The sequence below is a fragment of the Mustela erminea genome, chromosome X, assembly GCF_009829155.1.
Source record: "Mustela erminea isolate mMusErm1 chromosome X, mMusErm1.Pri, whole genome shotgun sequence".
Classification (NCBI taxonomy): domain Eukaryota; kingdom Metazoa; phylum Chordata; class Mammalia; order Carnivora; family Mustelidae; genus Mustela; species Mustela erminea.
This window is the reverse complement of record NC_045635.1, coordinates 10,987,046-11,005,512: the sequence shown is the minus strand read 5'-3', so window position 1 is coordinate 11,005,512 and position 18,467 is coordinate 10,987,046. Positions and strand designations below refer to the sequence as shown.

Sequence of the window (18,467 nt, the reverse complement as noted above, 5' to 3'; positions counted from 1 at the left end):
ATGAAGTTTTATATGTAAAGAAAAAAGCTGTACTTAAGAAGACATCTGTTTGGCAAAATCGTCTTAATTAAAAAAAAAAAGATTTATTTAATTATTTTAGGAGCAAGGAGCAGGGAGAGTCTTAAGCAGACTCTGCACTGAGCGCAGAGCCTGACCTGGGGCTCAATCTCATGACCTTGAACCAAAACCAAGAGTTGGAGGCTCAACTGACTGTGCCACCCAGGTGCCCCTGGCAAGGTCATTTTAAAAAAATGAAATATAAGCTTCTGTACAGCAAAGGAAATAGTCAACAAAACAAAGAGGCAACCCACGGAATGGGAGAAGATATTTGCAAATGACAGTACAGACAAAACGTTGATATCCAGGATCTATAAAGAACTTCTCAAACTCAACATGTACAAAACAGATAATCATATCAAAAAATGGGCAGAAGACATGAACAGACACTTCTCTAATGAAGACATACAAATGGCTATCAGACACATGAAAAAATGTTCATCATCACTAGCCCTCAGGGAGATTCAAATTAAAACCACATTGAGATACCACCTTACACCAGTTAGAATGGCCAAAATTAGCCAAGTCAGAAAACAACGTGTGTTGGAGAGGATGTGGAGAAAGGGGAACCCTCTTACACTGTTGGTGGGAATGCAAGTTGGTGCAGCCACTTTGGAGAACGGTGTGGAGATTCCTCAAGAAATTAAAAATAGAGCTTCCCTATGACCCTGCCATTGCGCTACTGGGTATTTACCCCAAAGATACAGATGTAGTGAAAAGAAGGGCCATCTGTACCCCAATGTTCATAGCAGCAATGGCCACGGTCGCCAAACTGTGGAAAGAACCAAGATGCCCTTCAACGGACGAATGGATAAGGAAGATGGGGTCCATATACACTATGGAGTATTATGCCTCCATCAGAAAGGATGAATACGCAACTTTTGTAGCAACATGGACGGGACTGGAAGAGATTATGCTGAGTGAAATAAGTCAAGCAGAGAGAGTCAATTATCATATGGTTTCAGTTATTTGCAGAGCATAACAAATAACACGGAGGACATGGGGAGATGGAGAGGAGAAGGGAGTTGGGGGAAATTGGAAGGGGAGGTGAACCATGAAAGGGGGTTTTGAAGGGGCAGTGGGTAGGAGGTTGGGGAAGCCAGGCGGTGGGTATTATGGAGGGCACATATTGCATGGACCACTGGGTGTGGTGCAAAAACAATGAATTCTGTTACGCTGAAAGGAAATTAAAAAAAGAAAAGAAAAGAAAAAAAAATGAAATACAAAATGGAAAACTGACCATGTGTGTAGCAGTTAATATTTCCCATAACTTATTGGAATAACTGTTTCCGAGAGTAATTTCTTATCTGCTTACACATAAGCTATGGTACTTGATACTCTTCTTTCCACATGTTGCTTTATTTTTCTGTAAGTGATCTTGGTTTTATCACAAGCACCCCTGCACATCCAAATTCTACCATTATGTAAGACTTATTTCAAATGCTTCCTCTTCCACAAAAATTCCCCTCAGCCCAGAAGGAATTCCTTCCCTCCTGTGACCAGCTACAGGACATAAACTAAGCCTTTCTTAAGGCACTTCACGTGTCTTCCCTTCAATCAGAGTGCCCGAACTTCCCATGTAGGGACAATGTGTAACAGCACAGCCTATATACAATGTAGGATTCCTTCAATGCAGGTTATACTAGTGCCACTGAAAAGGCTTGCAGGATCACTGAATCTAATCCTTCTCTATTTTCATTTTCTCAGTTAATGCTACCCTCCCAGGGGCCCAAGTGGGAACTTTAGAAAATTCCCTGGCTCCTTTCTCTCCTTTTTTTTTTTTTTTGCATCTTGTTAGATGCCAAGTTTTATAGATTTTATCTCCTATTTGCTCTGCCTTATTTCAAGCCATCAGAGATAACAGCCAACAAGGCAGGAAAACAGAAACTGCAAAGATACCTCATTGAGCCTCAATTTCCTTATCTTTAAACTGCTTTAGATAATCACAGGGCTGTGTGAAGATCAGATGAAAATGTATATATGGAAGATATATATGAAAGTACTTGGAAGTTTAAACCATCATCAAATAAAAGATTAAACCATGAATCGTGCATCTGGTATTGTGTTACCTTGGATATCTGGGCTCTAATTTCTAATCTATATGATGACTGATTCTATAGCTGGTAAACCCTGGAAAATGTTTTTTGGCTCTGTTCCTCAAAAGTACATATGCAAAGTACAAATTTTCTTTAATTTCTAAACAGGAGTTGGATAGGAACGAGTGGACACTGTTTCCCATCAGGAGGCCCCTGAGAGCACCTGAGCCCCGGGAAAGCACCTCCAGTCCGGCCACTCTCCGCTCCGCCGATACAGCGCTGTCCTTGGGACTTACAGGCTCATTTTCAAGAACCGCTAGGGATACCATAAAAGAGACAGTGCCTGTTACTACGAAATGTAAAGCGAACTGCTTTTGGATAGCTTTTAGGGATGCAAGTCTTTGAAATTAGAAATCTCCATTTGTATCAAAATGACCACTTACTGTTATTGTCAGGACCTGTGCTTATATATGAACTGCCTGTTCAACATTTACCCCTCTACACAGAGACAGGGAAACAGAGAACGGGAAAAAGACAAAGGAGAGGATCGGAGAGGAGTCTGTATGGTGGTGGGGAGGGAGGGAGGCAGGAAGAAGTCAGGACAGAGAGGAGGGCTGAAGGGGGGAGCGGAGGGGCAGGGGGGAGGAGAGAGGGGAGAAAGGGATAGAGACAGAGACAGAGACAGAGAGAGTCAACTGAACATTCCAGGAAAGGAAAGCTTGGCCAATGAAAACACAATTTGCTGCTTTCAAGCACGGCCCCCAGGCAACCCTCAAAAGTGTGAGGTGGTTTTCAGAAAACCGGTCCTCTGGTAAATGCAGATATCATAGGAATAAACTAAAGAGGTACACGCGAAAGGTAACCAGAGCTTTCAAACACACATTTGTGCACGTACACCTCTGCCCTTCCCACCTACTCAAGAAATCACTTTGAAAGACTTTACCTCTCCGATAATTAAAGCGTAAAAACGAGGACGGGATCAGGTATTTATGTGCCTACATTCTCTTTATAAATGTTTTTTTTTTTAATTTTTAGATTATTTATTTATTTATTTGAGAGAGAGACAGTGAGAGAGATCATGAGTGAAGAGAAGGTCAGAGAGAGAAGCAGACTCCCCGTGGAGCTGGGAGCCCGATGTGGGACTCGATCCCGGGACTCCAAGATCATGACCTGAGCCGAAGGCAGTCGTCCAACCAACTGAGCCACCCAGGCGTCCCTGTGCCTACATTCTCTTAATACCTTATCCTCACTACTTTTGTCTTGCAGAAAACCAGTGAAAACGTCATCGCAAACCAACATTAATCTCAAGTAATGGCTTTTTTTTAAAAGATTTTATTTCTTTTCAGCGTAACAGTATTCATTGTTTTTGCACCACACCCAGTGCTCCATGCAATCTGTGCCCTCCCTAATACCCATCACCTGGTTCCCCCAACCTCCCACGCCCCGCCCCTTCAAGACCCTCAGGTTGTTTTTCAGAGTCCACAGTCTCTCATGGTTCACCTCCCCTTTCAATTTCCCTCAACTCCCTTCTCCTCTCCATCTCCCCTTGTCCTCCATGCTATTTGTTATGCTCCACAATCAAGTAATGGCTTTTTAAGCCTGAACTTTGCAGCTCTCCCAAAGAGCTCAACGCTCATTTTGGCCACTCCTTTGTAAGAAACCTTAATGGTTCACTTATGGTTCACTGTGTCTTTCCATTATTTATTTCTTATATGAATTTTGCTGTGTAGATAGGTCCTATACTTATACAGTGGATCACCACCAAACAAGTTTAGAATTTGACAGAGAAAGAACTAAAGATAAATGGCAATGGAGGTTGAGCTCTCAGAAAGACAGTACTACATGTTTCAGGGTAAAGATGACTTCTCTTTCTCAGCTTCCCATCTCTTTTGTGTGTTTGCGTGCACGCACGCACGCACACACGCACACAAACACACACACACACACCCTCACTCGCACCCCTTCATACTGTCTCTCACATATACACTCCAAAAAATTTTTAAGTTTTGCAGGATAAATACAGCTTTTATTTGTAAAATGGTGAATTTTACTATTAACTTTTTCTTCCCCATATTTGTCGGCTGGTGAAATTACCGACAGGTCAGAACTGTATTTTAAAGGTAATGAATATGAAAAAACTTCTAGCCAAATTCAGGATATGGGGCAGAGTGATGGAATCAGAAGACCCATGCTACTATCTATAGGGACTGAGCAAGTCACTCTAGGCCTGATTCTCTTCTCTGTAAAATGAAGATAAGGTCTGCCTACCCATAGCCTTATGAAGATCAAGAACATTCTGAAAATTTTAAATACTATATAAATGAATTTTCATTAACATAAGGTAGAATGCTATCCATGAATGTAAGATTAAATTCTAATTGACCTACTAATCCGTTGAGAAAATCTTAGAAGTATACTGTAGTTATAAATGTGCCTAAATAAAATTCAGATCAAGTTTGGAAAAAATACAGAAGTATTCTGATAATGAAAACTAGAGAACAGTTCCTAACTAGACAATGTAGTGATGTTCAAAAGCAGCAAATATATAACTGTCAAACATTATAGTAATTTAAAACCTCCTAAACCCTCTTATTTCTCCAGGACTTTGAGCACTGATCCACTTCAAGTCCTGGCAGGGCCCTGGAAGAGCATCTGTACCAGCTGGACCATTTCTATCGGCTGGACCGTATTACTATCAGGAGTGATCAGTCTGAAATAAGGAAACATTCCCTTAAGGACATCCTTAAGGGAATGGTAGTAGGCCACAACCTACCCTAAACCTCCACTTTCCTGTGAAGTCATCTGGTGAAAGAGTAAGAGGTAGGTGCTCTTTTGAGATGGGATGAAGCCACTAGGCTACAGCAGTGATTCTCGAATTTGAGCACCTGTTAAAATCACCAGGAGGCCTTGTTTAAAAGGGGATTACACGACCCCACTTCCAGAGTGCTTAATTCATGGATGGGAACCAAAAATCTGCATTTGTAACAAGCTCCTACAGGATGTTGATGGGTGCCGGTCCAGGGATCACACTTAGAGATCCACCGGTCTATTACAGGTGTTGAAAAACTTTCCGCAAGGGGCCAGATGGTAAATATCTAAATATCTTAGACTTTGAAGGCAAAGATGGCTGCCGTTCTTGAGTCTTCTTTTTTTTAAGCCATCCTTTAAAAATACAAAAACCATTCTTAGTACAAGGGCTGTACAAGAAGAAAACTTTGCTGACCTATGATTTGTTTGGAGAAGGGAGGTGCTTTCTATCTTAGATGATATGTATCTCCATTTACTTATACAGGTCTTCTTTGAATGTTCTTTAGGAACACAACTGTCTTGATAAAAGAAAAAAAATGTTGTAAATTTCTTCTATTCGATTGAAGCAGTTTAGAGATTGTGTTGCTATATGAGCCAATAATAACATGAGTGGCTAACCTTATACCTCTTATTTTCCTTGCCATATTGGTTACTAGGTTATTTTATATACTGTGGGAGGCTGCAATAAGGCTTGAGACGAGGACCAAACCAGGCCCTGACTTGTGCCTCCTTTAAAGTCCGAATAACCTAACAAAAGGTTTAGGACGGGAAAAGTTGAGTAGCACAGAGAAAGGGTCTGTGCTATGTGTTGTGCGCTTGCCTACGTGACTTCCCACATGCTTGTTAAAAGAGAACAATTCGGTTGGGGTCAAAAGTTCATTGCTGGTCCTTGCTGCCCTAGTACAGCCCATAAATTACTTTGAGGTTTGCTGTATCAATACAGAACATTGTACTGGCATCAGCTGTTTGGCATCACGAGGTCTGCTTATAGTTAAATGTGAAACTTATTATGGGAACTCATGGTTGTTTAACTAGACACATGTGTATTGCTTCTCCTATCACTATATATACAGCCTTAATGCTTTGAATAAACTTAGCACTGTTGGACATCCTCCTCAGTGCTCCTCCTGCCCCCATACCTTTGCTTCTTGAGTTCTTTTCTTCATCCTCTTACCCTCACGTGGTGCGACAACATACTGTAGAATTTTAGAAATGATAGTGGAGATCACTGTCTTTCCCTTGACTTTATGGGAGTTATTTTGAAGTTTCAGTTAGACGTACCATTTGTTGTTTTTAGAAGATCTACTTAGAGCAAAGAAAGTTTTCCTTGTTTGCGTCGTTTTGTTTGCTTTACACAACGTTGAATTATAGCCTGTGTGGTTTCCTCCTTGAAATAAAAGCTTTTCCTCATTTAATTTTGTTAATGCATATATATTTCTATTTGCTCAATGAAGTATAGAAAAAAGAAAGAGACAACAAATATGGTTAGCTAAAGAGAAAAGAGAAGGGGCAGAAGAGGCACACGAGATGAAAGACTTCTCAGTGTTTACTTTTTGTATGTGGCTGATTGTTGAACCAGACCTATTCAGAAATGTCATTGAGAAGCATGTTATCAAGGTAGTAAGCTCCTCTGCTACATTTTCTGATTTTCATTTTTGTGTCCTGGGACTAGCCAACTGCCTGGGCCTTATTTGTGTGCACGTCTTTCTGCAACAGGGACAGTGGTAGGGACCTATGGCTGCTGACTCAGCCTCTTTAATGGTTACTGATCCAAGTAGGCTTTTTACTTCTCATTGAGACAATGTGAGATGATTTTTCTCTACTCCATTAAGTTTTCCACTTAATCTAAGCTTTATAACTTACTGTGATAAAGCTGGTGATTGTATTCTTTTATGATTTTTATAATCTCTACCACATCTTTAATTATGTCTGCTTTTTTGCTCCTTGTGTCTTTGTGTTTTTCCTTTGCACTTAATCAGTCATCCTAGGCTTGTCTGTTTCACTAGTTCTTTCAAAAAACCAGTTTATGTTTATTACATTGAGTAGCTTCTTTCCTATATCATGAATACCCGCTCCTATTTGTTTCCTTCTATTTTCTCTGTATTTACTTATGTTCATTTTGCAGCTCCTTGAATTCAATCTCTAGCTGATTTTAATTTGGGCCTTGTTTTCTAATCAACGAATGTAAAACCACAGATATTCTGTTGCTCAGCTTTAACGAGTAATTTCCATTGTATCCTCTTTAACCCAATTGTTATTTAGCAGAGCTAAGAATTACACACAATACAAGGAAGTTGTTAACCTGTGGCTTATTCAGAGGTGTGTTATTTTAGTTTCCTAACATTTGATTTAAGTACCTGGTTGACTTGTTTTTGTTTTTGTTTTTTGGTGCCAAAACTCAGGATTGTGACTTTAATATGGTTGCTTAATGGTGTGAAAACATGTGTTTGTATGATGTAGCTGCTCTGGAATTTCTGAGACTTCTTTTATGACTTAATAATGTGGTGAAAGTTTGCAAAAGCTCCAAGAGCACAAATATATTTTCTAAAGTATATATATTCCCAATTTGTTGAGAAGGGACTATACATTCATATATATACATACATATATATCTTTGATCAACTCTGTTCATTGTGTTAGAATCTAAAATCTTGGGAAGCCTGATTGGTTCAGTCGTAGAACAGGAGACTCTTGATCTCAGGGTCCTGAGTCTGAGCCCCATGTTGGGGGGTAGAGTTTACCTAACAAAATTTTAAGGATCTCTTGCCTGCTTGCTCTATCTATTTCTGAAAGAGGTCTGTTAAAATCTTCAACATGTTTGTGTATTTCTGGAATTTCTCTCATAATTTTGGGAGCTTTTGCTTTATATATGTGAAGGCTATACTGTGAGATACTTATGTTGTTAGTTCTAAATGTTATACCTTTTCAGAGTTCCATTAATCAACAGGAGAATTCCTTTTTTTTTTAAGATTATTTATTTATTTATTTGAGAGAGAGACAGTGAAAGAGAGCATGAGCGAGGAGAAGGTTAGAGAGTGAAGCAGACTCCCCATGGAGCTGGGAGCCGGATGTGGGACTCGATCCTGGGACTCCGGGATCATGACCTGAGCCAAAGGCAGTCGTCCAACCAACTGAGCCACCCAGGTGTCCCAGAGAATTCCTTTTTAAATGTACTATTTTTCACTCTAAATATTTTGTCTAACAAAAGTACAGCCAAGATATTTATCACTTTTGGTTAGTACACTTTGTTTTGTACACTTTTTTCCATCTCCTTATTTTCAACCTTTCTACATTAGTGTCTTGTAGGTAGAATGCAATTAAGATTTTTAAAAATCTGTTCTGTTAATAAGTATTAAATTTGTCCATATTTATGGTAAACTCAATCCCAGGATTCTGGGATTATGATGTCAGCTGAAGGCAGATACTTAACTGACTGAGCTCCCTAAGTGCTCCCATCTGTTCTGTTTCTTAAATTCCATATATGAGCGAAATCATATGATATTTGTCTTTGACTTATTTCACTCAGCATAATACACTCTAGTTTCATCCACATTGTTGCAAATGGCAAGATTTCATTCTTTTTGATGGCGGAGTAATATTTCATTATATTTAAATAACACTTCACTAAATACAAGCTGATATCTTAACAAGTGACAGTATACTAGTGACAGACTCTTTAAAGTTGCATATCTCAGTTAACATTCAGGATGAACATATATGAAGAACAGGTATCAACAATTTAAAGAGGTAAGTAAAAAACATATTTGCCAGGCACTGATAAAAGTCATTACTGAGAATAAAGATTCAAAAATAAGGTCTATCAATTCTCTATCCTATCACCAATTTACCACTCAAGTCACCATGTAAAGTTACAATCTTACACGAATGGATAAAGAAGATGTAGTATATATATATACACAATGGAATACTATTCAACCATCAAAAACCAAAATCTTACCATCTGCGATGTCATGGAGGAAATAGAGGGTAATATGCTAAGCAAGATAAGTCAATCAGGGAAAGACAATGATCATATGATCTCACTCAACTGTGGAATTAAAGAAACAAAACAAAAGATCATAGGGGAAGGGAGGGAAAAATATAACAAGATAAAATCAGAGTGGGAGACAAAACATAGGAGACTCTTAATCATAGGAAACAAATGAGGGTTGCTGGAGGGGAGAGGGGTAAATAGGGTACCCGGGTAATGTGATAAGCACTGGGTATAATACTGACAGATCACTGAACTCTACCTCTGAAACTAATAATACACTCTATGTTAAGTAATGGAATTTAAATAAAAAATAAAATATAGTATCAAAAAGTTATAACCTTATAGTCTCTATGACAGAGGGCTGGTATTTTTAGATAGGTAAAAAAAGGACAAAAATTGATAAACTCCTAAAATCTCTTCCTCTTGCTCTGATCATGACAACTTTAAAAGGTTAACTGTGAGAATGTTAAAGATGGAAGAAAATTTAAGAAAATGCAAGTGTCTGTTTACCTATCTTTTTTTTTTTTTTCAAAGATTTTATGTATTCATTCGACAGAGAGAAACCACAAGTAGATGGAGAGGCAGGCAGAGAGAGAGCGAGGGAAGCAGGCTCCCTGCTGAGCAGAAAGCCCGATGCGGGACTCGATCCCAGGACCCTGAGACCATGACCCGAGCCAAAGGCAGTGGCCCAACCCACTGAGCCACCCAGGCGCCCCTGTTTACCTATCTTTTAAAGGCTTCCACTATTGGGGGATAGTACATAACTCATTAGCTTTGAGGACTAACTTACGATCTCCCACTATAGGCTAGCTCAAAATGGAGACAGGTATTGCAGATACAAAGAGGAATAAAGCCTGAGTGGATCCAGAGAACTTATGTAAAACATTCAATAGTGTAGTTACACTTTAAATGTCATTTTCCTTCTATTCTTCCTCTCCAGAGAGGGCAGTTGATAAGGACAATCCCCGTTTTATGCACCCTTTACCTACAGAGGTTCCCTCCCATCACTGCTAATCATCCTGTCCCTGAAATTCTCTGAGATCATCCTGGTTCTTCTACTTCTCTAATCACTTTGTCTCCTTCATCCTAATAAAATGAAGGCACTCTTCAAGGTTAATTGCTTAATGGGGGAAAAAAAGAAGGAAGACAGAAGAAAGATATTAAAGAATAACCTAAAGGTTATATTTCAGGTGAAACAATATTATGGTCCCAGATACAAGATCCAAAACTCAAGAAGGGATGGTAAATAAAGATACTAGTAACTATATGGTATGTAGACAAACACTTACATATAAAACCGTAAGAAATGGGGGGAGAGGTGACCATGGAGAATAGGTCAGAACTACACAATGACTATTTTTCATGGAGTAGAAAAGAGGAAACACTCTTAACTCATTTTACGAAGACTGCATGATCTTAATGTCAAAGTTGCACAAGAGAAGTATAAGAAAGGAAAATTACAGATTAACTTATGAATACAGATGTAAAACTCCTAGATAAAATGTCAGCTAACTGAAAACAGCAATGTATTTTAAAAACCTGATTAATAGAGGCTGCCATATTAACAGATTAAAAAAGAAAAAAAAACAAGTGAATGTCTCATCAGATACAATAAATGTGTTCAACAGATGAAGAAAATACATTTAGTAAATAAAATTCAACCATCAGTAGCGATGGGAACAAAACAATAAACAAAAACCCAAACGAACAAACCATAAGTAGATGGAAACTTCTTCATTTTCATAAAGGATATCTACAGAGATCATACTTGATGGTGACATGTTTGGGGCTATCTTTCTAAGATCAGGAACAAAACAAGTAGGCTTTTCTTACTGCTTCAATTCAACAGTGTTCTAAAGTCCAGCCAGTATAAAGTAAAAGCATTTAAAGTTGTAAGAACTGGGAAGATAGAAAACTGTCATTATTTCAAGCTGATGTCAGTACCTGCAGAGAAATTCCAAACTAATCTAGAGATAAATTGTCAAAATTAGTAAGAGCTGGTAAGGTTTTTGATTCAATATTAATGTAAAAGTGTCAAATGTACTTTGTTAACCATGAACAATCAGAAAATAATTTCTGAACAGGTACCATTTAAACCACCACAAAAATAAAACATGTAAGTACCCGGGAATGAATTTAACAAAACTGAGTTAAACTTTATGGAGAAAACAATAAATCTTTCTATAAGGAAGAGTTTAGCAAGATATCCCAGATTCTTGGTTAGGAAGACACAGCCCTGATGATGTCAAGCCTTCCAGAAGTCGTCTTCTAATTTAATACAATTCCATTCAAAATTCCAACAACAGCTGGTTTTTTGCAGAACCATAATAAGCTGATCCTGTAATTTATATGGAGGAACATGGCCCAATAGCCTGTTGGAGTGATTTTCACGGAAGCAGAAGCCAAATGGCCCATAAAGATATGAAGAAATGCTCAGTCTCGTTGGTACTCAAAGCAATGCAAATTAAAACCATAATGAGTTAACCCTACACCTTAATCAGATGGGCAAAAATTTAAAAAAAAGAAACACCACCACCACCACCAAATTTTAGAGTGTGGAAAAACAAGGACCACTGGTTAAAATGAAAGCTGGAATAATCACTTTGGGAACCAGTAAAGTTGAACACGTGCCTCATCAATGACCCACACATTTCACTGTTGGGTGCAAACCCTAGAACAGCAGTCCTCAAACTTCTTGTTCTCAGGACCCCTTTTACACTCTTAAAAATAACTGAAGACTCCAAAGGGTTTTTGTTTGTTTGTTTATATGGGTTATATTTACCAGTAGTTATTCTATTGGGTATTAGAACTGAGGAAAGTTTTAAACATGAGAACACATAAGCACATATCCTAATGGCTGTCAGAGCAATGACATCACCACATGCCATGCAACCTCTGGAAAACGCTATTGTATGCTTGTGAGAGAATGACAGTGAAAAAGGAAAATGATGCTTTGGTGTTATAAAAGTTGTTTTGACAGCTCAAGCTCCTTGAAATGGTATGAAGGAACTATAGTTCCTGGACCAACTTTGAGAACCACTGCCCTAGAGAAAGTCTAGGCACCAGACATGTTTAAAAATGTTTGTAGCAGCACTGCACATAATGGCAAAGCCTAGAAACAACCCCCAATTCACCAGCTAATATTTTCATTCCATGCACTACTATGCAGCTATCAAAAGCAATCAATTACACTTATGTTAGACAATACAAATGACTCTTGAGTAGCAGAATCAAGTCATGGAAAATACATTCATTTTTTTTTCTTTAAAGATTTTATTTATTTGACAGATAGATCACAAGTAGGCAGAGAGGCAGACAGAGAGAGAGAGGGAAGCAGGCTCCCTGCTGAGCAGAGAGCCCGATGTGGGGCTTGATCCCAGGACCCTGAGACCACGTCCTGAGCTGAAGGCAGAGGCTTAACACACTGAGCCACCCAGGTGCCCCAGCTTTTTTTTTTTTTTAAAGATTTCATTTATTTATTTGAGAGAGAGAGATCATAAGCAGGCAGAGAGGCAGGCAGAGATAGAGAGGGGGAAGCAGACTTCCTGCTGAGCAGAGAGCTTGATGCAGGGCTCCATCCTAGGATCCTGAGACCATGACCTGAGCCGAAAGCAGAGGCTTAACCCACTGAGCCATCCAGGTGCTCCTACATTCAGCTTTCACTTAAAGTTCAAAAACAGCTAAACTTAATAAAGTACTGGTGAAGAATACATCATAGACAGTAAAGCTAATGAAAAGCAAGAGAATGAGTAACACAAAATGCAGGACACAAATGCTCCTGAATGGCAGTGTTAAGTACATGGGTGTTCACTTTATTAATATTTCATATAATCTGTACTTAAAAGATATTTCAAATTGTAAAAAATAATAAACCAAGAAAAAGCAAAAATTAAAAGGAAATTATCAAATGAGAGAAAATTATTTAATGGCAATGAAAGAAACCACAAAGGAATGAGTAGTTTTGAATAAATTGGAAACATGAAAAAACTTTCAAGACATGTCTCCAAAGGCAAAGGAAACAAAAGCATAAATGAACTTTTGGGACTTCATCAAGATCAAAAGCTTCTGCACAGCAAATGACAGTCAACAAAACAAAGAGGCAACCCACAGAATGGGAAGGGATATCTGCAAATGACACTACAGACAAAGGGCTGATATTCAAGATCTATAAAGAACTTCTCAAACTCAACACCCAAAAAACAGATAATCATGTCAAAAATGGGCAAAAGACATGAACAGACACTTCTCCAATGAAGATAAACAAATGGCTAACAGACACACAAAAAAATGTTCATAATCATTAGCCATCGGAGAGATTCAAATCAAAACCACACGGAGATGCCACCTTACACCAGGCATTAGAATGGCAAAGATGAACAAGGCAGGAAACAACAAATGTTGGAGAGGATGTGGAGAAAGAAAAACCCTCTTACACTGTTGGTGAGAATGCAAATCGTTGCAGCCACTTTGGAAAACAGTGTGGAGATTCTTCAAAAAAATAAAAACAGAGCTACCCTATGACCCTGCAATTGCACTACTGGGTAATCTACCCCAAAGATGCAGATAGAGTGAAAAGAAGGGCCATATGTACCCCAGTGTTCATAGCAGCAATGTCCACAATAGCCAAACTGTGGAAAGAGCTGAGATGCCTTTCAACAGACGAATGGATAAAGAATATGTGGTCCATATATACAATGAAATATTACTCAGCCATCAGAAAGAATGAATACCCAATTTTTGTATCAACATGATGGGACTGGAGGAGATATGCTGAGTGAAATAAGTCAAGAAGAGAAAGTCAATGATCATATGGTTTGACTCATTTGTGGAACATAAGGAATAACATGGAGGACTTTAGGAGAAGGAAAGGAAAAGTGAATTGGGGGAAATTGGAGGGAGAGGCAAAGCATGAGAGACTGTGGACTCTGAGAAACAAACTGAGGGTTTTAGAGGGGAGGGGAGTGGGGTGATGGGTGAGCCCGGTGATGGGTATTAAGGAGGGTACAGATTGCATGGAGCACTGGGTGTTGTACATAAACAATGAATCTTGGAACACTGCACTGAAAACTAATGATGTATTTTACAGTGACTAACATCACACAATAAAAAAAATTTTTAGAAATGAAAAAAGTGAAAGTGACATAAATAAGAAAAGCCCAAAACAATTTTAAAAGCCATAGTAATGAAAAAAAAATGTGAACTACAAACCGATGTAAGTATCTGAAAAGAAATTTACTCTCACTAGCAACCAGGATGCAAACTAAAACAAAGAACCATCAGTTAAGGAGTAATGACACCACACGTGGGTAAGGCTGTGGTAAGACTAACACTATCACATGTGCTGGTGGGAATGAAGCTTGGTGCAACTTCTGGGGAGGAAAAGGTAGCACATACATGAAGTGTCTTAAAAATATTCATACTCTTGAAACCAATAATTCTGGTTCTAGACATGAATCTTAAGGAAACAATCTGAACTACTGCACAAAAAACTGGAAGGAATATAAATATCCAAATAGGAAGTATTTAAAAGAAAATGCTCTTTTTACAGAGCTGAGTATTAAACAGTAATGTAAAAACACTATTTACTTCATCAATCTAGGGAAAATAAACTTGATCATGTCAAGTATAAAATGCAAGCCCTAAAATTACATACACGATAGTCTTTTAAGTACTTTTTAACATACAGGGGAAAAAAAAAACATATAGAGGGCACCTGGGGGCTGAGTTGGTTAAGTGTCCCAGCTGGATGTCAGCTCAGGTCTCAGTCACAAGATCGTGAGTTCAAGCCCCCTGCTGGGCTGAATGCTGGGTGTGGAGCCCATTAAGAATAAAACCAAAAACCAAATGGAAAAAAAAATGCCTCCATTGTTAGCAGAGCTATCTCTGGATGGTTAGCTTATGGGAGACTTTTCCGGCTTTTCTGGTATCATCCAAATTTATTCAAATGAATTCATACACTTGTAAAGTTAAGAAACAAACCTAAAATAAGAAAACACACCAATCCCTCAACTGCTCTCCAAACTCACTGAAGTACAAACATCGTTTTTGTTCAAAGCTCTCTACACTGCATTCCCACTGTTTTCAGCAGGTGTGCTTACCCTCCTCTTAGAGCTCATCAAAGCGGACTTCCCATGGCTTCCTGAACATGCCCTGTACCTGCTCACTACAGCGCCCTAGCTCAGACTTTTTGATCCATCTGGATCACATTCTCTACCTTCCCAAGTTCTACCATTTTCCAAAGTTCCACCTTTTCTGTTTTCTCACTTGGTGCTAACCCAATCACCCCAACCACGTGTGATTTTTTTCCTTGTCTTTGACTTCTACAAAAATGATTTTAGCACTTATTCCTCTTGATACAATTTTCCTGAATTCTAACAGTTAGCTCTGTCTTAATGCCTCTACTAGAGTGTAGTAGTTCAGGAAGGGGCTCTATCCTTCTTCAGTTCTTTCTCTAGTAAGGACACACTACTTTCAGAATTAAGCACATAATGAGTATTTGAGGAACCAAATAAATTACTGTCACAAGGGAGTAGTCTCTTGCCTTGGCCACCAGAAGGAGGAAGAGAATGGGAAATGTTTCTCATTTGAGACTCAGCATGGAATTTCTCACAGAAACAGTGAGGAAAAAAGGACCACTTGTAACGCATAAAACAATTATGAACTTTTATTCTTTCTGACAGCTACAAATCTATCCATAACTGGCAACTTAATTCCTATGGAAACAAAAATGTGCTTGGAATTCCCAAGCACCTACCTCCAAAAGAGTTTCTGGAGTATAGCTAGTGCTTAAAGTGATGTATTTGCAGATAATATTTTCTTTTAGGAAAAACGTCATGTTTGTTTGCTTAAGTCAGCCTTAAGCGTCTTTTTTAACAAAATATTGTTAGTGACAACAGAAAGGGTGAAATGAAAGAGGAATTAGGAAAGTGCAGGTTCTCTAAGCACTTGAGTCAATTTCTAAAAAGTATACTTGAAAGGGTGAATACAGGCAGACCAAAAATCCCTTTTTACCATTTGCCTACTTTACCTTTACCTGATGCAGTATCTCTGGAAACAAGGTAGAAAAGTCTTTGCAGGTTTCTCCTTTCCCATTCAAGTCTTTAAATTAATTAAATTAGTATTTACAACAGCTGTGCAGGTAACCCATTCACACGAACCCAAGTGTGTATATTTAACAACAAAACCCTTTCTATAGCTAATGCCACAGAGTGCTCTACTTGGAAATAATGCTTGTCTTTATGAAACATATTGCGAGGGCTGCTCTTTGCCAGACTTTGCTGGGGGTGGGGAGATGGGATGGGGAACCAATTAGGACAACTCATAAGGCAGACTCAGATTAATCTTCCTATGTATATATTTAAGCATTGCTATATTAAGTTTATATTGAAAACTGTGCTAAGTATACAGAAGTGAGTCAGTCCTTGCCCTGGCTTCCCCAGACCCATATACATTTTACTGGAGGAAATGAACAATAAGTAAACAAATGAACACAATAATTACCGGTTATGGTAAGAGCTGTAAAGGGGACAAAACAAACAAGACAGGGAGGCTATTCAGTAATCAGCAAAGGCCTCTGAGATACATTTAAACCAAGATGGAAAAGAAAAAAAGGACCTAGCCATGAACACTATCTGGGCAAGAGCCTCCCAAACAAAGAGAAGTGGAAAGGTCCCAAGATAAAAACAGATTCAGTCTGTTTGAAGAACATAAAAGAAGCAGTGTGGCTGGTCATGTTTTTCAAACCCTGGGTCATATAGGATGTGATGTCAATTTTGTGGGTCACTGCAACAGGGGTCATGGGTTTTCTGAATAAATATTCTTTAAGGAACTTTTGTTCCAGTTATGTGTGCATGTGTAAGTATGTGAGGGATTGCTATGTGTTGTAATGTGTGATATGTTTCTTACTGTGGGCAGTGGTGAAATCAGTACTAAGCGAAGAGAGTGGTTACAAATTAGGATGTAAGGGCGGGCATGAGCTTCAGCATATATGGCCCTGCACTGTAGGCCACCATAAAGAATTGAGATTTTTGGGCGCCTGGGTGGCTCACTGGGTTAAGCCTCTGCCTTTGACTCAGCTCAAGATCTCAGAGTCCTGCGATCGAGTCCCGCATCGGGCTCTTTGCTAGGCAGGGAGCCTGCTTCCTCCTCTCTTTCTCTCTGCCTGCCTCTCTGCCTACTTGTGATCTCTGTCAAATAAATAAATAAAATCCTTAAAAAAATTTTTAAGAATTGAGATTTTTATTCTAAACATAGTGGGAATGTATTGAAGAGTTTTAAGTTGGGGAGTGACATGATCTAAGGCAACATGATGGTGTTGCCAAAAGATTTTCCCTACAGCGAAATTCAGAAAACTAGCCCAAGTCCTAGCCATTAACACCAAGGATTCAGAGTGAATCACTTAATCTCTCTAGATCTTACTTTCTTCATTTTAAAGAGGAGAAGGCTGGACCAAGATAACTTTTAAGATCTTATCTATTGCTAAACTTGCATAACTACACACACACGTATACATATATCCTGCTTCCTCCATTGGGCATGAGTACCCGAATAATGGGAAGACACTAGCCCATTAGGTCAGGTTCTGGGTTCTTAAAATACTATAAACCATGTAACTATAAGAACATTTCTATAGAAAGCAATCTTAGAATTACCTTTTTACTGGAACCACCTATATTATTTAAATGAGATCTCTGGGCTAAACATGAATCAAGTGCTTTTGCAACTCTCTGGTGCAAAGTTTGGGATGGGAAGAAAACTGACAGGATGAACAGATTTACTGACCAGGTTACTTGGAACACATTTCCTTACTTGTTCTAGGTCATCATTGACATTTAATCTAGGGCAGTTTAAAGTTGCAGAGAATCTCTACAGGGCACTGAATTTAAGATGCAGAAGCTTAAACCCTTCCACAGCAACCAAATCAACTTGGGACAAAATATTCATTGAGAGCCTACAATACGTTAACCCCATGCTAGAAAGTTTGATCTGTGTTTTTTTAGTTACTCCTCTTAACCTAATTATTCATATTTCACAGATAAGGAAACAGGGCTTAGAAAAGACAACTAAGCTATTAAGTGGCAGGGCCAGGATTCAATATTTCATATTTATGATAAAATCATCCTGCAGGTTTTAAAAAATTACTGTACAAGGATTAAATCATCAGTTTCAAGTATGTGGGACATCTGTTCAACCATATGAACACATAATGTTCAACCAATAAATCAATTCTGGACTCACAGGTACTTTGTCTAGGTACAGTGTGGGATGAAAGAGAACTTGTTCCAGCCCTGGAAAGCCTACTCCGTGGGTAGCATACTGGGTTATATGAAGAGGAATTATGTAAAATATCCAAGGAATTTGTATCCCCAATTAAGTACACGTGAATAGCATTATGGCGGTTTCCAGATTCTTTTTCTCTATTGTTGCTGGTGAAAGGTCAGCAGAAAACCGTGCACTGGGCAGTGTCACCTGTACCATGGGCCTTGAAAGTGTCCTTCAAGTTCCACGAACTCGAGATGCTAGAAACTGACCAATTTCCAGCTTACATTAACCCTTTAGGAAGCAACGGGCGT

At 38.8% G+C, this 18,467-nt stretch overlaps 1 protein-coding gene across 2 annotated transcripts in view; it reads right to left on the bottom strand.

Moving 5' to 3' along the window:
* MOSPD2 (motile sperm domain containing 2) overlaps positions 1–18,467 on the bottom strand; it is a 60,933-nt gene that overhangs the window by 41,710 nt on the left and 756 nt on the right. The gene's annotated exons all lie outside the window — the stretch shown is intronic.